General features: G+C 38.5%; 1 pseudogene; it reads right to left on the bottom strand.

The window, feature by feature from the left end:
- LOC114506053 overlaps positions 1 to 22,643 on the bottom strand; it is a 71,327-nt pseudogene extending 48,684 nt beyond the window's left edge.
- Positions 22,644 to 22,898: the final 255 nt, after the last annotated feature.

The following is a 22,898-nucleotide window of genomic DNA, read 5'->3' as shown; positions in this document are numbered from 1 at the left end:
AAATAATTTTTTCTTCTTAAGGTCTATTCCATTTCATATTAGTATAGGCACTCCAGATCTCTATTTGTTTTGCCTTTTCCCATCCATTTACATTGAACTTTTTTGTGTTTTTTAATCTAACATCTTTCTTTTAATAGAGAACATATTATTGGATTATTTTAAAATTCATTTTTGAATCTCTGATATTTTATTAGATTGTTACTTCATTCACATTCAATGCTATGAATATGATTAGATTTAAATTTGTCATTTTACTTTTTGCTTTCTGTATGTCTCTTGACATCTTGTTCCTCTATTACTCCTTACTGCCATCACATATGTTAAATAAACATTCTCTTGCATAACAGTTTTACTCCTTTATCTTTTCTTTTACTTATATTATTTTGAGTTACTTTTTAGTGGTTGTACTGGGGATTAATATTAACACATTAACTTATAACAATCATGTTCAAATTAATACTAAGTTCATTTTAATATGCAAAATGTTACCACTCTATAGCTTCATTCTTTCCCCCTTCCTTTATGCTATTATTGTCATACATATTGCATATTTGTGATGCTCTTCAACACAGATTTATAATTAGTGCTTAATGCAATTGCCTAATAAATAAGATAGGAGAAAACAGTGTTACAAGAAAAATGTTTCTAGTCTTTTTTAAATTTATTCTTTCATGTTTGCCTTTTTAAAGTACATTTTATGATTATGCTATTACAATTGTCCTATTTTTTATCCCTTTTATCCTCCACCCAGTACCTCCATCCCCTGCAGCATTTCCCCCAACTTAGTTCATGCCCATGGGTTGTACATATAAGTTCTTTGGCTTCTCTAATTTCTGTACTATACTTAACCTCCCACTGCTTATTTTGTATCTATTAATTATAGTTCTTATTCCCTGTACCTTTTTCCTCTTTCTCCTCCCATCAACTCCCCACTGATAACCCTCCATGTAATTCCCATTCCTGTAACTCTCTTACTGTTCTAGTTGTTTGCATAGTTTGTTTTTGTATTTGTTTTTGTTTTATAGGTTCAGTTGTTGGTAGCTGTGAGTTTGTTGTCATTTTACTATTCATAGTTTTGATCATCTTCTTTTTTTTATTTTAATCATTGTTCAAGTACATTTTTCTCTCCCCTACTCCCATTCCAGCCCACCCACCCAACCCTCCCCCCTTCCCCCAGATGAAGATGATCATCTTTTTCTTAGATAAGTTTCTTTAACACTTTGTATAATAAGTGCTTGGTGATGAACTCCTTTAACTTAACCTTATCTGGGAAATACTTTATCTGCCCTTCCATTCTAAATGATAGCTTTGCTAGATAGAGTAATCTTGGATGTAGGTCCTTGCCTCTCATGATTTCAAATACTTCTTTCCAACCCCTTCTTACAACTAAGATTTCTTTTGAGAAATCAGCTGATGATCTTATGGGAACTCCTTTGTAGGTAACTCTCTTTTTTCTTGCTGCTTTTAAGATTCTCTCATCTTTAATCTTGGGTAATTTACTTATGATGTGCCTTGGTGTGTGTTTTCTTGGGTCCAACTTGTTTGGGACTCTCTGAGCTTTCTGGACTTTCTGGAAGCCTATTTCCTGGGCCAGCTTAGGGAAGTTCTGCTTCATTCTTTGTTCAAATAAGATTTCAGTTTCTTGCTCTTCCTCTTCTCCTTCTGGCACCCTTATGATTCAGATGTTGGAATGTTTAAAGTTGTCCCAGAGGTTCCTAAGCCTCTCCTCATTTTTAAAAAAAAAATCCTTGTTTCTTCTGTTTCGATTGAATGTTTATTCCTCCCTTCTGGTCCAAATTTTTTATCTGAATCTTGGTTTCCTTCCCTTCACTGTTGGTTACCTGTACATTTTTCTTTATTTCATTTTATCTAGCCTTCACTTCTTCCTTTATTTTATGACCATACTCAACCATTTCTGTGAACATCCTGATTACCAGTGTTTTGAACTCTGCATCTGATAGGTTGGCTATCTCTTCATAGCTTCATTTTATTTTTGGAGCTTTCATCTGATCTTTCATTTGGGCCATTTTTGTGTGTTAGTGTGCCTGCCTCGTAGTAAGGGACAGAACCTTAGGTATTTGCCAGGGCAGTGCAACTACGTTTCTGTGCTGTGGCACTGTATGTGGAGGAGGGTTCCAAGAGGGAATAATGCTGCTTGTTCATCACTCAACTGGCTTTCATTCACTTCCCCCACTACCCACAAGCAACAGTGTTCTTTTAGCCTTCTTTTTATGGGAAATTTCTTATTTTGCTTTCCATTTTAATTGAGATCCATTTTGGAAAATTTAGTCTTAGTTGAAGACATTTCCTTCCCATTACTTGGAATATTTCTTGCCATTGCCTTCTGGCTTGTAGTGTTCTGTTGATAGACCAGCTGCTAGTTGGTTTCTCCCAGGCTCCCTTGTATATTACTTCCTGTTTTTCTCTTGTGGCCTTTAGGATTTTCTGTCTGTCTTTGAAAAATGGCATTTTAATTATGATGTGCTTTAGAGCAGGGCTTTTTGGGTTCATCTTGATTGGGCATTCTGTGCTTTCTGAAGTAGCATGGATTTTCCTCTCTCCAGGTTATGGAAGTTTTCTCTTATTATTTTTTTCTAACAGGCTTTCTATCCCTTGCTCCTTTTTTTTGTCTTTTGGGTATTCCTATGATTCGAATGTTGTTGCATTTCATGTTGTCCTGAAATTCTCTTAAGCTGTTTTCATATTTTTTAGTCTATTTTCATGCAGCTGCTCTATCTAGGTATTTCTTTCTACCTTGTCTTCCAGCTCACTAATTCAATCCTGTGTTTCATCTAGCCTGTTTGTAATTTTTTCAAGTTTATTTTTTATTTCAAATATCATGTTCTTCATTTCTTCCTAGTTCTTTTTTATAGTTTCTATTTCCTTTTCCATACTGTCATAATTCCCATTCAGTTCCTTATAGTTGTCAGTGAGTTATTTGAGAATCCTTATAACTATTCTTTTGAATTCTGTGTCTGTTAGTTTGCTTGCTTCCATTTTTTAGCTCTTATACTAGGGAGTCTTCTGCTCCTTTTAATTGTGAGCTCTTTCTATGTCTCCTCATTTTTGGTGACACTTTTTGTTTGCTTCTGCAATTCCAGATGCTTTCTTTTGCCAGTTATCTGCATAGGGTGAACTTCTGTGGTATGAGTTCTGTGGGACTCAGTGGTGTGGTCTCTTTGGTGTCCTTGTCTCAGTGCTCGAGGGTTGCTCTTTCTTCTCTTCATGTGGGCTCTCTTCTTGTACTTGGGCTTTACCTGTTGGTGGCTCCTTTGTTGGTTGGTTCCCCCCTCCAGTGGGTTTACTGGTATTCACATCTCTCACCTTGCCTTCTATGGTGTTGCACAGGTGTTTGTTAATAAAGCATTATAACCAGATAACAATACCTATGCCAGCAAAAGAAACCCACTACCACATCTGCAGTCCCAACTGCAATTGAACTAAGATCAATAAAGGTAAAGAGAGACCACAGGTATTATAAGGGATGACAAAGTGCATGTGAGCAAAAGAAGGGAAAATATTTTGTGTGGTTAGAGGGAGAATTGATAAGAGTTGCGATAGAACTGAGGTGAAGAAGGGAAGAGAGAAAAATTTACAATGTAGCTAAAATATGAAAAGGCAATGGGGACCCTGGGATTAGAAGAAGGGAGAGTATACCATGAGATTTGAAGTAAAGTTGAAAAGGTACTGGACCAATGGGAGCAAAATTGCAGAAAACACCACAACAGGATCCATAGCAATGAGTGTCCAATGAAGTTTAATAAAGGTGTATTGGAATAAGAATATGTAGAAAAGCAAAGGTGAATATGAGACGTCTCCAAAAAAGAATATGATTTTGAGAGGAGGTGGGAAGCAAACTAAAAAGAGTAGGAGTAAAGACGGGGTGGGGGGTGGGGGGTAAAGAAAGAAGAAAGACAATGAGAGTGAGAGAACAATGAAATAAAATCCTTACTCAAATGATCAGTGGTAGGGTAAAGGCAAAATGCAGTAATCAGCAGGAGAGTATCTAATGGGATTTAAAGTACATGCAAGTAGTATACAAATAGGAGCTCCTTTGGAGAAGTACAGCAATAGCTATGACATTTCACCCAGCTAGCCACTGGTTATACAAGGTGAAAAAGAAATAAGACTTTATTAAAGGCAGGAAAGATTGTGAGCTGACTTAAGAAAGAAGAGCACTTATGCCAGGTTTGATGGAGGAGAAATAGTGAGAATAAGGGATAGGAAACTGGTGTAATGTGAGAGAAAATAAAGTTAACCACAACAATAATGAAGCTCAGGAAGAGAGTGAAATGGATTAAGATCATGATAGAGTGCTGTAGTGGGATGTGGAATAACAATAGCATGATAAGAAATATATAATATAAATAAAATAATAAAAATTACAAGTTCAAGAGTAATATGTTACTTGGAAATGAGTGAAGTGAAAGAAGAAATACTCAAATGAAATATGCAAGGGAGAATAAAAATAAATCAATTGGTAAAAATGAACAAAGAAAACAAAAAAACCTAAATTAACAGAAGGAAAATAATAAAAAAAAAACATTTAAGTTCTGAAGATAGCAGTGAATTTGTGCTCAGCTGTTTGGTGTTCACCTTCTGACTGCTTTCTGGATCTGTCTCTGGTTTTCTCACAACTCCAGGTCTTACTATCTTAATCTTGAAAAAATAAAAGCATCCTGCTGATTTTTCACCTGCCCAAACTGGTTTGCAGTCTTCCTGGAACATGCAGGCTAGAGGGGGCTTGTGCTTCCTTTATTTTCCTTTTCTGTGGTTCTTCAAGGATGGGGACTTTGTCAGGGGGAATAATAACCACAGTGTGCTCAGTTTCTAGCCCACACCCTCAGGAAAAACTGTGAGGCCCACAATGTCCACTCTGTGCCATTTGTGCCAGGCTGGGGTTGATAATCCACCTCATATTCTGCAACCCTTTGATCAGTCTGTGAGGTGTACTGAGTGGGAGCAAATCAATGCCCTCCTCCTCTCTCTTTGTTAGCCTGGCTACAGCACATGCTATGTGTGGTCCCTGCAACAGCAGCTCCGTTCTGCTATTTGAAAAAGTCTCTCTAGGCACTGTGGTCTCTCTGAGCTCCTGCTGTCACCCTTGAATCAATCAGGGAGAGGTGCCTTATGTGAAAGCTAATCATGCCCCCACTCCTTCCTCTTCACTAGCCAGGATGTTGCACCTGAGGTCCCTGCACTGCTTCTCAGTTCTTTTTTTCTGAGAAAAGTCCCCTTGGGTGCTGCCTACTGCTCCTAATAAGCACTTGGCTTTCCACACAGTCCAACTCTCTGACCAGTCCAGAGCCCATCTGAGCCAGTCAGTTGTCCACTTCAAGTATCACCCAGATCCCCAAGTTCTCTGGTACTGTCCCAGCAGGTGAACACAGGCTGTTTGTCACTGACTGCTTTTTTATCCCCCTAGAGACTTTACATGCCCAGGTCTCTGCTGCCATGGATCTGAAACTTCTCCACTCTGGGAGGGGAGGGAGTCAATCAGAATCTGATGGAGGCACTGACCCGGTTCTCCCCCAATTCTCCCCCCGCAGCTATGGTTTCTGGCGCATGCCCCGGGACCTACCTATCGGCCTACAAAATCCCCTTACTGCCTGTTTTCAAGCATCATCTTCACACTTTGGCTTCCAAACTTTATATCAGCTGGGATTCTGTTGGCTGTTCACTGTGTTCTTCAGAAGATCATCTAGGTGTCCCAGTTGGGTGCACGAGCAAGTGGGCTCAGTTTCTATCTACATCACCACTATCTTCCTCACTTGTTTCATATACATTACTTAATTATATGTATTAGCTCTGTAAAATATGTCATTGGTATTTTGAAAGAACTTGTGTTGAATTTATAAATTGCTTTGAGTAGTATAAACATTATAATGATGTTAGTCCTCACTAATGCAGAACACAATATATACTTCCATTTATTGGTACCTTTTTTAATTTATTTCTTCAGTATCTTATAATTTTCCAAGTACAGGTCTTTTGTCTTCTTGGTTAAATTTATTGCTACATATTTATTTATTTGTTTTTTATGAAATGATAAATGAAATGTTTTTCTTCATTTCCCTTTCTGATAGTTTACATAGGTGTATAAAATACAATGGATTTCTGAATATTTTGTAACGTGACTTTCCTGAATTATTTATATGTTCTAGTAGTTTTTTGGTGGAATCTTTGGGGTTTTCTATATGCAGTATCATCTTCTACGAATAATGTTGGTTTTATTTTTTCCTTTTTAATTTGGATGTTTTTTGGATAAGGAATTTAATTTTTTAAATTATTTTATTGTTGTCCAATTAGAGTTGTCTGCATTTACTCCCCACCACAACCTTCCACCCCAGCCAAACCCACCTCCTTCCCTTGCTTCCACCCTCCCACGTTGGTTTTTATCTATGTGTCTATAGTAGTTTCTGAAAACTCTTGTCCCATTATCCCCTCCCACCTCCCCTATGGTTACTGTCAGATTTTTCTTAATTTCAATGTTATATTTTACTTCCTTTTCTCTTTTGTTGATTAGGTTGTGGTTAAAGGTGAGATCGCATGGTATTGGTCCCTCACGGGCTGGCTTATTTCACTTAGCATAATGCTCTCCAGTTCCATCCATGCTGTCACAAAGGTAGGAGCTCTTTCTTTCTCTCTGCTGCATAGAATCGCATTGTGTAAATGTACCATAGTTTTTTGATCCATTCATTTACTGATGGGCACTTAGGTTGCTTCCAGCACTTGGCTATTATAAATTGTGCTGCTGTGAACATTGGGGTGCATAGGTTGTTTTGGATTGGTGTTTCAGTGTTCTCAGGATATAATCCTAGGAGTCAAATTGCTGGGTCAAAAAGCATTTTTAGTTTTTCTGAGGAAATTCCATACTGTTTTCCACTGTGGTTACACCAGTTGGCATTCCCACCAACAGAGCACTAGGGTTCCCTTTTCTCCACAACCTCTCCAACATTTGTTTGTTGCTCTGTTTCCGATGGCCATTCTGACTGGTGTGAGGTGATATTTCATTGTGGTTTTAATTTACATCTCTCTGAGAGCTAGTGATGCTGAGCATCTTTTCATATGTCTCTGGACACTCTGTATGTCCCTCTCAGAGAAGTATCTGTTCAAGTCCTTTGCCCATTTTTTAATTTGTTAACTTGTCTTCTTAGAGTGGAATCCTATGAGTTCTTTGTATATTTTGGAGAGCAGTCCCTTGTCTGAGGTGTCATTGGCAAATATGTTTTCCCACACATTTGGTTTCTTTTCATTTTAATGATGTTTACTTTAGCCATGCTGAAGCCTTTTATTTTGATGAGATCCCATTTGTTTATTCTTTTCTTTATGTCCCTTGCCCTAGGGGGACATATCAATGAAGTTGTTGCTGTATGGAATATCAGATTTTCCTGCCTATGTTTTCCTCTAGGATTTTGATGGTGTAATGGATTATATTTAAATCTTTTATTCACCTTGAATTTATTTTTGTGTATGGTGTAAGTTGGTGCTCAAGTATCATTTTCTCGCATATAGCTATCCAGTTCTCCCAACACTATTAAAGAGGCTCTTTTAACTCCATTTTATGCTGCTGCACTCTTTGCTGAATACTAATTGACCATAGAGACTTTGGTTTATTTCTTGGCTCTCTTTTCTCTTCATTGGTCTCTCCATCTATTCTTATGCCAGTACCAATTGTTTTCATTACAGTGGCTTTTTTATACAGTTTGATATTAGGTATTGTGATCCCTTCTACTTTGGTCTTCTTTCTCAAAATTGCTACAGTTATCCGGGGTCATTTATGGTTCCATATAAATTTATGAAATATTTGTTTTATATCTGTGATATATGTCATTGGTACTTTAATAAGTATTGCATTGAATCTATAAATTGATTTGGGTAGTATGAACATTTTGATGTTAATCAAATGTTAACATCAGATGTTAATTCTTCTGATCCATGAACACAGTATATACTTCCGTTTGTTTGTGTCTTCCTTGATTTCTTTATTCTGTGTTGTGTAGTTTTCTAAGTATAGGTCTTTTACTTCCTTGGTTAGGTTTTTTCCTAGGTATATTATTTTACTTGTTGCTATATCAAATAGGATTTTTTTCCTGATTTCTATTTCTGATGTTTCATTGTTGGTATACAAAAATGCATTTGATACCTGAATATTGACCCTGTATCCTGCTGTTTTGCCAAATTCATTTATTGGTGCAAACAGGGTTTTTTTTTTTTTGGTAGGGTATCTAGGATTTTCTATGTACACTGTCATGTCACACAATGATAGGATTTTTTTCCTCTTTTCCAATTTGGATGCTTTTTATTTCCTTTTCTTGTCTGATTGTTGTGGCTAGGACTTCCAATACTATGTTTAATAGATGTGGTGAAAGGAAACAACCTTGTCTTGTACCTGACCATAGTATGAAAGATTTTAGTTTTTGCTCATTGAGTATGATGTTGGCTGTAAGTCTCTTATATATGGCCTTTATTATGTTGAGGAATACTCCCTCTACTCCCACTTTGCTGAGTGTTTTTTATCATGAGTGGGTGCCGTACCTTATCGAATGCTTTTTCTGCAACTATTGCTATGACCATGTGATTTTTGTCTTTCATTTTGTTTATGTGATGTATTGTGTTTATTGATCTGCAAATGTTGTACCATCCTTGAATCCTTGGGATGAATCCCACTTGGCCATGATGTATGATTTTTCAGTGTATTGCTGGATACAGTTTTCCAATATATTGTTGATTATTTTAGCATGTATGTTCATCAGTGATATTGGCCTGAAGTTTTCTTTCTTTGTTATGTCTTTATCTGGTTTTCAGATTAACATGATGTTGGCTTCATAAAAAGAGTTTGGGAGTCTTCCATCTTCTTGAATTTTTCTGAATACTCTGTTTAGGGGAGTGGTTAGTTCTTTCTTAAATGCTTTGTAGAATTCTCCTGTAAAACTGTTGGCTTCAGGCCTTTTGTGTGTCTGGAGTTTTTTGATTAATACTTCAATTTCATCAGGTTCTATTTGTCTGTTCATATTTTCTGCGTCTTCTTCATTCAGTTTTGGAAGATTGCATTTTTCTAGAAATTTTTCCATTTCATTTAGACTTTCAAATTTCTTGGCATATAGTCCTTCATAGTAATTTCTTACAATCCTTTGCATTTCTGTGGTATCAGTGGTAATCTCTCCTCTTTCATTTCTGATTGTGTTTATTTGGGTCCTCTCTCTCTCTCTTTCTTTTTCTTGATTAGTCTGCTTAAAGGCTTGCCATTTTATCTTTTCAAAGAACCAGTTCTTTGATTTATTGATCCTTAGAATTGTGCTTTCAGTCTCTATCTCATGTAAAACTGCTCTTGATTATTTCCTTCCTCCTACTTGCTGTGTGATGTCTTTGTTGATGTTCTTAAAGTTCTAGTAGGTGTAGGGTTAGGTGGTTTATTTAAAATGTTTCTATTTTTTAAGGTAGGCTTGTATTGCTATGAACATCCATCTCAGGAATGCCTTTACTGTTTTTGGGTTGTTGTGAGTTCATTTTCATTTGTTTCCTAAAACTTTTTAATTTCTTTCTTGATCTCATTCTTGACCCATTCATTGCTTAATAGCATGCTATTCAATCTCCATAAGTTAGAGTGTTTTTGAGTTTTTCCTTGAAGTTGGTTTCTAGTTTCACTACTTTGTGTTCTGAAAAAAAGCTTGATATGATTTAAATTTTTTTGAATTTGTTGAGCTAGCTTTGTGTCCTATCATGTTGTCTATCATTGAAAATGTTCCATGTGCTTTGAAAATAATGTGCATTTTTCTTCTTTGGGATGAAAGGCTCTACATATATCACTTAAGTTCACTTGATATTGGACGTTGTTCAATGTCACAATATCTTTGTTGATGTTTTGTTTGGAAGATTTATCCATTTTTGTCCATTTCGTGTTAAAATGTCCTACTATAATTGTGTTGCTGTCAATATACTTTTTGAAGTCCTCTGAGATTTTCTTTATGGATTTGGGTGCATATATATCTTCACAATGTTTATTATTTTCTTGATGGATTCTTCCCTTAAGTATTATGACATGACCCTCTGGGTCTCTTTTTATGGCCCTTTTTATGAAGTCTACTTTGTCTGATATGAGTATTGTTACCCTGGCTTTTTTCTCTGTCCCTTTGCTTGGAAAATTTCTTTCCAGCCCTTCACTTTCAGTCTGTATAGGTCTTTTTTCCTCAGGTGGGTCTCTTGTAGGCAGCATATGTATGGGCCATGCTTTCTTACCCATTCAACTATTCTATCTTTTCTGTCTTTTGATTGGAATATTTAATCCATTTGCATTTAAGGTTATTACTGATAGGTACTTATTCATTGCCATTTTTGTTTTCATACCTGTGTTCCTCTCTCTTTCACTCTTTACCTTCCTTTTCTTGAAGAAGTCCCTGTAGCATCTCTTGCAGAGTTGGTTTGGAGGAGGTTTATTGTTTGAGGCTTCTTTTGTCCAGTAAGCTCCTTATTTGGCCTTTTTTCATAATTGAGAGCCTTGTTGGGTAAAGTAACCTTGGTTTACAGGCCTCTGGTTCTCATTACTTGTAATATTTCTTTCCATTCTCTTCTGGCTTGGAGAATTTCCACTTAGAAGTCAGCTTCTACGCTTATTGGGGCTCCTTTGTATGTTACTTCCTATGTTTCCCCTGGTGCCTTTAAGATTCTCTCTTTGTCTTGGAATTTTGCCATTTTAATTATGATGTGTCTTGAAAAGGAACTCTTTGGGTTCCTCTGAGTTGAGACTCTCTGTGTTTCTTGGATTTGTATGACTTTTCCTCCCATCAAATTATGGAAGTTTTCCATCATTACTTTTTAAAACAGGTTTTCTATCCCTTGCTCTTCTCCATATGGTATCCCTATTATATGGATATTATGCTTCATGTTGGCCTACATTTCCCTTAATCCCTCTTCACTCTTTCTGAACCTCTTTTCCTTTTCTTGCTCTTTCTGGGTGTTTTTTTTTTTCCTACCTTGTCATCCAGCTCATTGATCCAATCCTCTGCTTCATCTAGCCCGCATTTGATTTCTTCTACTGTGTTCTTCAGTTCAGAAAATGTACCTTTCATTTCTTCTTGGCCCTTGTTGATAGTTTCTATTTCCTTTTTCATGTTGATATAATTTGTAGTGAATTCATTGTAGTTTCCCTGTAGTTTCTGGGAATTCTCGGTAAACTCATTGAGCTTCCTGGTAACCATTTCTTTGAACTCAATATCTGATGGTTGACTTGCCTCTGTTTCATTTACCATTCTTTCTGAGGCTTCCTCCATTCCTTTCATCTAGGGATCATTTCTTTGTCTTTCCATTGTTTGTGAGACTCTTCTTGTTAGCCTCTGCTTCTTAAATTTATCTATTCTGACTTCTTGGGCTTATGGTGTGAACTTCTATGGTAGAAGACCAGTGAGATTCAGTGGTGCAGTCTCTTTCATCTCTTAAGCTTGCTGGTGTTGGGCCGTAATTTATGTTTGTTCTCTGTATGTCTTTGGGTTGATTGTTGTGTCTTTCTTTGGTGGGTCCTTCCCTCCAGCTGGTTAGCTGAGGGACTCCATCTCCCACCTCTTGTATTCTGTTGTGTAGGTATGGACAGGTTGTGTTGAAGCTGATTCTTCTATGTATACATGTTTTTGAGGTTTCTCACTCACTCTTGTTCAGCTGTTTGTTCTGGGTAATTTCTTCACCATTTAGTTGTATTTCCAGATCAGATTGATGTTAGTGTGGCTTCCACTCCCTCCTTCACCTTCTTCCATTATCTGTGTGTGGTTCCTTTTTTGGTGGGTTTCCTCTTCCAGCAGGTATACTGGTATTCACAGCTACCACCTGCTTTTTTTTGTGATCAGTTGGAGGGGGAAGACAAAATGGTTTCAGACACCAGAAGCACATTCCATGGTATTTAAAGTACAAACCTGTAGAGAAGAGATAAGAGATCCTTTAGATATGTATAGTGTTAACCATGATATTTCACCCAGCTGGCCACTTTTCAAAAAGTGTGGAAAAACAATAAGACTCTTGTTAGGGGCATGGGAGGGATTGTGAAATGGATCTAGAAAACAGTGAGCTTGTGGGAGGTCAGGTTATGAGGTAAAGTGAGAGTAAAGGATAAAAAAATGGATGTACTGTGCAAGAGAATATAATTAACCACCACAGCAATAAAGTTCAGGAAACAGTGAAGCTAGCTAAGATTTGGGAGGGGTGCTAGTAATATTTACAGTTGTGTGGAACAGCAATTATTTGCAATATTAATGGAGCAACAATCATATGACAGAATCTATGTGATGTGAATAACAAGAATAGGAAGTGCAGGACCGAGAGTAGTGTGCTATTGGAATACAACTGAAGTGAAAGAAGGACACTTAAAAATACGCTATGTAAGAGAGAACAAGGGAACCCAGTTAAACAATGCAAATTAACAAACAAAGAAGACTAAACATAAAGAAGAGAAATAGAAAAATACTAATAAATAAAAGAAATAAGAATAATGAAAAAAATAATAATACAGATATACAATAACTTGCAAGTTTTCTGGAGTAGCAAAGTGAAATTTGTCTTGCCGTCTCAGTTGTTGGGATAACTCTTCTTTGCATCTAACTTGACACAGACACTGGCCCCGCAGTGCCTGCGGCATCATGGATGAGACATGAGACATTCACATGGACTACCAAGTCCTGTGCAGAGGAAAAGGGATGGTACAGCTACCCTCTCAAAGGGAGGGCATCTTGGAGTGGCCTGGCCACTCTCTTAAAGGAGAGCGCCCCAATCCTTCCTTCACAGGTTTTTTTATTGGCTTTTAATTTGCCCAAGAATACAGGTAAAGTTCATTAATAATTGTCAGGCAGTATCTATCAAACAATAGATAGCATACAAAGAACTCTGAGGGCCCATTCTGAGTCAGGGTCTGTTAGCTAATGGACTACAAAACTCTGGGAAGCAAACTCATTTCCTGCCCAGACCTTTATCATTTAATTAAGAGTATTCTAGCCCTGGCTGGCATAGCTCAGTGGATTGAGCATGGGCTGTGAACCAAAGTGTCACAGGTTCGATTCCCAGTCAGGGTACATGCCTGGGTTCCAGGCCATGACCCCCAGCAACCCCACATTGATGTTTCTCTCTCTCTTTCTCCCTCCCTTCCCTCTCCAAAAATAAATAAAAAATAAAATATTAAAAAAAAGAGTATTCTTAGTGAAGCAGGTTTCACAGGAGTTTATGTATTCTTTCTCAGGCCTGATCACCATGGAAAACCCACCCTTTCCAGCACAGGGCTGCACCGCCCTCTGTCATTGTTTTAGGATTAAGTCAGGCATGGGAAGTAAGGCAGCCAAGAGATAGGAGACTTCTCACAGGCAGAATGAGGACTCAGGCTTTGTCAAAGGGGTGAGGATCCATCACCCCCTTTCTCCATAGCCCCCCAAGTCCTTCCTTGGGGCCTCCATGTGATCATGCCTGTCTTAGGTCATTCCCCCCTTGAGAAATCTTACCCATCATTGGCTAACTGATCAAGCATTGGGGGCCAGTTATGAAAAGAGGAGCAGAAGCAGTGCACCTGCCAGGGAGATAAGCTTTGTCTCCTTAGTGGCTTCTGGCCCGAAGGTCGAAAGTGGCTCACTCAGCCTTAGCCATGGGGGGTTACAGCTCCTGAAACCAGGCAGGGTGGTTCCCGACACTAACTCCAGTCTTTTGACAGCTCCAGAATTTATTGACTCACTTGTGGGAATAAAAAATTTTTTAAAAAAAAAGGAAAGAAGAAGGAATAAAAAAGAAGAAAAGAAAGGAAGAAGGGATTTTTTTTAAAGCCCTCTTCTGGCTTTAAACCAGCCAAACCATTTCTGCTGGTCTTCCTGGTTGCAACAGGCTGAGGAGGGATTGATTTTGCTTTTCTCCCTTCCTGAGCCACTCTCTTGCAGTTGCCCAGCTTCCAGCCCAGTTCCTCAGTTTGCTGCTAGACCCCCAGTGCCCTTCTGCACCCAGAGCAGAAAGACCTTCAGTCCACCAGTTGTGCTGTCCTTGAGGTGCAACAATTAACAGCAACTCATACACCACCTTCTTGCTCATTGCTGTTCTAGATGCTAGGGACTCTCAGTGTCCCTTCAGGGTAGTTTAGCCCTCCTACTGAGTTAGGTCTTTCTGGGGATTGTTTACTCCCTGAGTCCTGCAACTCTCCTCTGCAGCAGACCTCTCTGTTTTCTTCTTAGAGAGCCAGCTGACCCTGCAGGACCCTGGGCACAGGGGCAGGGTGGAAGTTGCCTCTGGGAAGTGGGTGTGAGCACTCAGCTTCTGCTGCTGGGGTGGCAGGGGCAGCCACCAGGCTGCATGGTCAGGTGCACACCATCCCCAGGTCTGTGGGCATAAGTGCAGATGGCCAACAACCAGGCAGTGGAATCAGGTGTGTACTGTCTCCAGGACTTAGGGTGTGAGTGCTTGGCCTGGCTTGATAGGGTCTCAGGAGGCAGGGGTGGCTGCTGTGTAGAATTACCCAAACAGCTGCTGAGTGCCTCTTTTTTCTCTTTTTCTTTTTGAAAAATTCCTCCTATCCAAGCCTGCCACTCCAAACAAGCACCTGGCCTCTCATATGGCCTAACTCTCCAACCAGATTGGAGACTGACAGGGTCAGGGTCTGTCACTGCCTAAAATTTCCCCACTGGCATCCACAGTCTCAGTGGGTACACACCACCCCTGTGTGTTTGCCACTTCATCCTTATTCTCCTTCTGTGACTTCAAGCATCTAGGTCCCACCTGGTGCTGCTCAAACCTTGTTTGGTAGGGAAGGGAGCCATTGACTTGGCTCTCTCCCAAGAATCCTGTGGCAAACCTGGCAGGTGCTAGGACTGGGGTTGCAGCCACCCAGGTCCTCACGCTGGTCCCAGGGACCTTATTGTCCAGAAGCACTCTCCTTATTGTCTGATCTTTCATGTCCTCTACGATTTTTGGTCTCCAATCTTCATAAATGCTGGGATATCATTGCCTGTTCACTCTGTTCCTCAGAAAATTGGCTAGGTGTTTCACCCATACACAGGAAAAGTGGACTCCGCTTCCACCTATCTTACTGCCATCTTCCCAAATCTCCTCATTATTCTTAATTTGTTTTTTTTTTTTCAAATAGGTTTTAAATTCTTTGCTCTCTCCCTTCTCCTTCTCATATCCCAATGATGTGAGTGTTCTAATCTTTTGTGTTGTCCCTGAGGCCCTTTACATATCCTCCTTTTTATTTTTTTTCCTTTTTGCTGCTCTGATTGGGTGTTTTCACATTTTCTTCTAAATCACTGATTCAATCCTCTGCTTCATCTAATCTGTTTTTGATTCTTTCTAGCGTATTCTTTATTTCAGATATTGTATTTCTATTTCTGACTGGTTCAATTTTATCATTCCTGTCATTTTTCATGCTTGCTATCCCTTTGTTGAAGTTCTCACTAAGTTCTTGAGCATCTTTACAACTATTTTTTTAACTCTATATCTGGTAAATTCTTTGCCTTTATTTCATTTATCTCTCTTTTCTGGTGAATTCTCTTGTTCATTCATTTGGGGGATGTTCCTCTGTCTTCTCATTTTAGCCCCCTTTTTGTGTTTATTTCTATATATTAAGTAGATATCTATGTCTCCCAGTCTTGTTGGTATGACCATATATAGTAGGTGTCCTGTGGGGTCCAGTGGCACAGTCTTTTGGATCACCTGAGCTGGGTGCTTTAAGAATATTCCTTATGTGAATATTAATAAGCCCTTTTGTTGCTATTGACCCATTCATTCATGGCCAACACCCTCAGGCTGGCTCACTACTAAGATTGACTCTTGACTATAGTGTATGAGTTGCTGTTTAGGTGCTGATTATGTGATGTGGAGATCACCTTTGCAGGGTCTGGTGCCTGCCTAGATCTCACTTTGGATATTCTACTTGTGGAGATAATTGTTCTTGTTCCTATGTTGTCTGAAGCTGGCCACTGGGTATGTCTGTCTTGCAGTCTCCTGGGAGGGACTCTGGTACAGATCAATGATGAGCCCTGCCAGTAACTGGCCCTGGACAACCTCCTTGGAACCACAAAGCTATCCACACTTGTGGCTGCCTCTTCCAGGCCTAAATGTGTGTGGGAAGGACCAAGTTGCACAACAAACCCAGGTTCCAATTTATACTTTGAACCCAGCACTGAACCTGGGGAAAGGTTAGTAAATGTCTGCAGCACCCCAAAATCTGCCTCTGCCTGTCAGCTGTCTGTTAGGCTCAGTCACTGAAAGATCCTCTGGTGGTAGTCAAGTTATATAAGGTGGGTCTCAGTGAGTCACCATGTAAGAGTGAGTAGTGTTCACCAGACCAATACGGGTTCAAACTTCATGTGTGAGCTGGGTTTGAGGTCACTCAGTAAGATTTCTAGGGTATACCAAGGGTCGCAGCCACCCCCTGGGTGCCCGCAGACTTCTGTGGTGAGATGGAGTCTCAGGTAGTCACTAGTGTGAGGCCAGCAGAATTCATCAGGCCTAAACAGACCAATACTGGTCCTAGGAAAGGAAAGCTCTGCATTGGTTGGCATGCAAGTGAAAATTGGGTCCCTTCCAAGGGCCACAAAATTCAACCTCTTCCAGATTCTACTGAGAGCCCAAGTTCAGTAGGATGGTGTTGTCAGGGTCAAGAGGGCTGGGCTAATGAATCTCTCACAAGGAGGAGTTGCCAGTCAGGCTTGGATGAAGGTGGAGGAAGTGGTTCCCTGTCCAGTAGACACATAAATTAATCACTGCCACATCCCAAGTCTGCCCAGACATCTATATCTGGCCCAGGAACCTGACTCCTCAGCAGGGCTCTTAACTTTTCAGGATATCCAGAAGGTTGAGCTATTGCTTTCCTCTGGGCTGTTGCAGAATGGAAGGAGTGTTCCACCCCAAAAAAGATGGCATTGGAAAATTACCAAGCACAGAGTTCCTGGTGCCTGTCCCTTCAGCTCCTTCCTCGGAGCCACAGACACCAGTCTCTCCTTAAACAACTATAGTCTGTTCCACCCTCCCTCTGGCCCAAGCCCAGGGTGAGTTGCTGCAAATGATATTTTGTATGTTGACCCTTTAAGAAGGCACCTGTGTCTATAGCAGATGTCTGTCTTTCTTTGAACAGCAGAATCCTCAATAATATTCACAGCCAAATGTTATGTGGGGGCAACCCTTCCTGGCTCTGGTGCTCTGAGCTGGGTAGGCTGGGTTGGGGTTTAGAACCCATGCTTCTCAGGGGAACATTTCCTCACCCTTCTCAGCAGCTGAGATATCTCTCTGGAACCTCAGCTCCCACCCATATGAGCAGGCCATACTTCCTCATCTCTTTCCTTCTTACCAGTTTCAATGTAGGTTGTACTGGTAAAAAGTAAAAGTGATGAGGCAAAGAATATTTTAGGAATTTTTGGTGAGGAGTTTGAAGTGAGAAGCAACGCACAGATAACAGGGAAGGAACACTCAAAATGGGAAAGACAGGAGTTGGCTGCCATCTTGACCCAATAGGAAACAAAAGTTTTGGAGTTGCTCAAGCTTGCTGATAGCCTTGTTACTGCTTTGATCTTATCAATGTGGTCACAGGTGATTAGGAGACCTCCAGTTACTTAAATCTACTTAATTATAAGCTGGAATGCATATATCACAATGAGTACCCTGAACTAATTTTATCTATATAATAAAATTAGAGGTTTTGTTGATGTTATTTTTTATCTAAGTTATCCTAAAGTGGTTGGTTATTATGATTTAAAGAAAATAATAATAATCTTGCTTGAAATTTTTCTTTTTCTTCTATTTCATTTTGAGACACTGTGGATAAGTCTTTGTTAATTTAGTGCTTAAGATAGAGGTATGATGATTTATCTAAATGAAAAAATATCTGAATAATTAAAATTCAAATAGGACTCATGTCTTAATTGCCTTTAATGGAACATTTGGGGGATTGTCTAGAATAAGTAACAAATTGCAAAACAATAGCTGATCGGAGTAGCTTTTGACTTAAATAGACTATGTTATAAACCATAAAGTGTGCTTTTCTTTTCCTCTTTTCATTGTCTCAATCTTCAGAGTAAACCTGTAACCAGTTTTATAGCTTTTCAGGTTCAGAGTAATAAATGAAGTGTTTATAATGGCCTACAAGGCCTTATAAGATCTGCAACTTCTACCCACTGTCCTTATTTAATGTTATCTTTAGTTAACTTATCTCTACACATGGTGGACTTTGTGCTGTTCCTCAAACATGATAGACATGATCCTGCCCCAGGACATTTACACTTGCTGTTTTCTCTATCTGAAATACCCTTGCCCTAGATTTTCATATGGCTCCCTCTCCCTTTTTCTTCAGGTCCTTGGTTGTGTCACTTACCAATGAGGACTTTCTCGTTTATTTCTTTTATTAATAAGTAGTAATTTTATACTGACTCTTAATTTCCCTGTCTCCCTTTCCTAATCTATTTTCTCCAAAGCATTTGTTGCTATGTCATAGACCATGTAGTTTATCTTCTTATTGTTGGTTTTTATAACCAGAGTTTCAGCTTTGTGATTGCTATTAGGTCCATTTAGTTCTTTTCTGTAGTTTAGTACCTAGAAAAACACTTGGTACATAATGGGTGTGCAATAAATGCTTGATGAATAGATGATGGTTTATTAAAGTTTCACATTAACCTCTGGAGCTTGGAATATGGCAAGAATTTTTAACTGTAAATTGCTGTTGAAAGGTTAGCAGTAGTTAGATGCTATTTCACAGGATAAGGCCATCTGTGTGAGGATAAATCATGAACTACTGCTGGACAAGGAAACCAAACTAACCAAGGGTGCTTAGTACCATGTGAGGGTCTGAGCCTAGACTTCAATCCTCCTGTCTTCTGGGCTTTGAGCAACTCTTTGATCTTTCCTAGAAATGGGAATTTAAAAACTGGTATGTCCTACAAATCACAAATTATAGACTTTTCTTGTAACTCTGCCTTCTTGTTTTTTAAACTTGAAGCACTGTTCCACCTTAATACCTTTATCTTGATGTCTACTGCTGGATACTGTCCCTGCCTGTTTTTTTTTGTTTGTTTTTTTTTTTTTTTCCTGGATGGCTCATTCCCACTCTCCAAGTCTTAGCTTTTGTGTTATCCTTGCCAAGACCTCTCCAACTGATTATCTACTATGATTTCCTTTCTCACTATCTTATCATTTTGTTCTTAGCAGTCACCTCTAACATATGGTTTGCAATTGCTTTATTTACTTAATTGCTTCATATGTTTATTGTCTGTTTTCACAGTATAGAATGTAAGCTCTATGAGATCCAGTGCCTGGCCATAGCATTAGCTTAACAAATATTTAATCATTGAATGCACCTAGACTTTCAGAAATTATTCCTAGTATATAGCAGTGTCATAAAATACTTTGTTTCCTGCAACTGACTCTTAATCTTGACAACTATGCCTAAAATATGGTGGAATTGTAAAGTCTCCACATATTTTTCTTTATTTTTTGATCCTAGATATTGTATTTTAGTTGTAAAAGTAATACAAAATTGCAGAAATTTTAAAAGTATAATAAATGTCCTATGATCTTATCCTTTGAAAATAACTGTTTAATGGCAACCCTTCCAAATTAAAAATGAGATCATCCTATATAAACTAACTGTATCTTGTTTTTAGAGTCAAAAATATAGAGTTGCACATATTTTTATGTTAACATTTTGTGGAAGACATCATTTCTCCTAATAACATTTTATTGTATAGAATATTTTTATAATTTATTTAAACAACTTATTAGTATTTAGCTAGTCATTGGTGAGTTTTGGGTGAATTGTAAAAATGCATATATTTTCATAGACATCTGTATAGCTTTCTGTAGTACAAATTAATATGTATAAGAATGTAAATATGTTATAAGTGTATATTGTGAGTGGTTTAAAGAAAGGGAAAATTAAGGCTAGAGTAAAGAAGACTCTTCCCTTCCATCCAAAAGAAATGCTTTGGAAACACTGAGAACTTTCCAGAGGATATACCTGAAGGGCATGGGTTCAAATTGGATTATAGTTGCTAGAATGATAATTATGATTATTAAACAACATAAAATAACACTTATAGCCTGATTTTAAATAAAATAGTATTTTCAAAATTATATATGCACTGTGGTGGCAACTATAAAAATTATGCATGCTTATTAATCATTATAGAAAAAAGATTTTTAGTTTATTAATTAAGAAGTGTGAACCATAGTGGTAATTTCTCTTTCATTTTTATTGTCCTCATGATTGAGGTAGCCATAAATTTGGCCCAGTTTCAATAAGGAGTGGAACCAAGGGTATGACAAAGACTGAAACAGGGAAGGATTCATGGAGTTAAGAAAAAGGTAGAAACCATGAAAAGATCCAACCAGATGGAAGAGAGAATATTGGCACAGGAGCATTGGCACAGGGGCGTGCTGTATCATGGACACCAGCTACCACAGCTGTATAAAGATAATTTCTGATTCCATGGAAGTAGTCAAAGGAGATATGAAAAGCATCATTTTGATATTTAAATTCATTTGAAACTGAGTAGCACTAACAATGTTCTGGAGGATTTGCTATAATATCAGTGTTTCTTCTTCCTTAAAATATGAAAGAATTCAGTAGTGAAAATATGGGTCTGAGATGTCCTTTCTAGAAAGGTTTTTAATAATAATAATTTCTTTACTTTCTATAGGACTATTGAAGTTTTTTATTTTTTCTTACATAAGTTTTTAAACATCATTCTTGTCCATTTCATTTAAGTTGTTGAATATGTTGGTAAAAGCTATTTATGATCACTTACCTTATGTTTTTAATTTATTATTTTTAAATCCTCACATGAGGATATGTTTATTGATTTTTTTTAGAGAGAGAGGAAGCAGGGGAGAGAGAAAGACAGACAGACAGACAGACAGACAGACAGACAGATATCAGTTGCCTCCCTCATGTACTCTGACTGAGGATTGAACCCACAACCTAGGTATGTTCCCTGACTGGACATCTAACCTACAAGATTTTGGTGTACAGGATGACACTCTAATCAACTAAGCTACCTGAGCAGGGCATATTCTCTTATCTTTTAAATGTCTCTGGAGTTTGCACTCACATTCTCTTTTTTGTTTCTGACATTACATTTGCTCATTCTTGCTTTTATTTTTGGTCAGTATTCTTAGGGATTTATATATTTTATTAGTCTATTTAAATAACTGATTTTTGGCTTTGCTTATTTTCTTAAATTGTATACATAAGAATCCTCTACTTCTTAGAATCTTCCCTCACACAATTACCCTGTCTATTTTTCCTAGACTATGGCAAACAGGAAGGGATTGAAATGTCTCAAGATATGAACTAAGAAAAAAAAAGCCACCACTGGTAAAAAGCTACATCCATCCATCCAATTTCCCTGAAGTAGTGTCAACAGCAAGTTCATCTCAGATATTTAATATGTATAAGGAAGAAAATGGTTCATTTAACCACAGGTCGGTTAAATTCTGAAATTTGTTTTTAGAAAGGGAAGGGAAGGAGAAAGAGATAGAGAGAAACATTAATGTGCGGTTGCTGGGGGCCATGGCCTGCAACCCAGGCATGTGCCCTGACTAGGAATCGAATCTGTGATGCCTGGTTCACAGCCCATGCTCAATCCACTGAGCTACACCAGCCAGGGCACAAGTTTCTTTCCAGGTGGAAGATATGGGAATTCAAAGTGGCTCCGCTCATTTAAACATTTTTTGTGGTTTGATTAGTAAGCTGGTTAAGAGTATGAATCCTGCAATTATTTTTCCTGGTTTGGTCTTCTACTTTCTAACTATGTGACCCTGGTGGGCCAGCACACATTCGAGTTTGAAAAGCAAGGACCTGGATATTATTACTGGGTCAAAATTCTTCAGTTTTATATCGGACTATTTTGGTGTTTCAGACACTTACAGTCTTCTGTTTTTCAGAGACAATGTTGTCATTCTTTTAAATGAGAAGGATGAAGAAGCAGAGTCTCACAGAGGTTTATTTTCAACCCCAGACCTCTGATCACCTCCAAATGAGTGTCACAGAGATAGTGCAGAGGCTGGCTGACTTCTTTCTGCTCCCCTATATGTTGAAAATTCCTGCCCCATGAAGCCCACTCCTGCTATTTCTCCATGCGTCATCTATTAGGGGGTCTTAATTATTTGGTTTAATATTCAAAAACCTTGCTTCATTTTAAACTTTTGCTCTGGCAGAAAAAATATTCCCCTGGAGCTGAAGTAACTTTCCTTGCTAAGGTATTTTTGTGCCCCAGGTACACAGTGAAAAGGCCCACTTCATAGAGTGTTAGTCATGACCTAACCCATAAATAGATGTTGGACATCTGGATGACTCTCACAGTTTGCTTTCCAGCCTGAAGACCTCATCTTTCCCTGCAAGAAATTGGTACTTTTTCAGTTCAGAGGAGTTTTTTAAGATTTAAGAAGTTTATTGTTTTTGATTAAGTGAGATTGAGCACTAAGAATTCAATTTAATGTTTTTAAGTGAATCCTTACATGAGGCTCATAAATTCTGGAGCAAGGCAACCACAGATTCCAGCAAAACTGGTGTAGGCAAAATTCCCTGTGAAAGCTTCTTTCTGGTGAACTATGGAAAATATTTGCTGCACACAGCCTGCGATGAGGGCAAACATTCCTGTGTAGCCTTGGTGTCGGGTGCCATGGTGTGGCACAGCTGCTACCATTCTCGTTGGTCTTTGGCTTATAATCTGTCACAGGGTATTTACCTAAGAATGAATCTGAGAAGCTGCAGGGCTGGACTATGTCTGGTGGGCATAGCAGAATGTGCACAGCTATTTTAAATCTGCAGGCTGAACAGCTTGTCTGAGGCCTGCTGCTCATGAGGACAAACAGAGCTCACCTAAGCAAGGAACACTCTCCAAACAAATCCCATTAGACTTCAACAGTTGCTTTCAGACCGAAAGAAAGGGGCACAAAAA

This window comes from Phyllostomus discolor, chromosome 9, assembly GCF_004126475.2.
Source record: "Phyllostomus discolor isolate MPI-MPIP mPhyDis1 chromosome 9, mPhyDis1.pri.v3, whole genome shotgun sequence".
Classification (NCBI taxonomy): Eukaryota; Metazoa; Chordata; class Mammalia; order Chiroptera; family Phyllostomidae; genus Phyllostomus; species Phyllostomus discolor.
The sequence above is the reverse complement of the archived record's forward strand: the minus strand, read 5'-3'. Positions and strand labels throughout refer to the sequence as shown.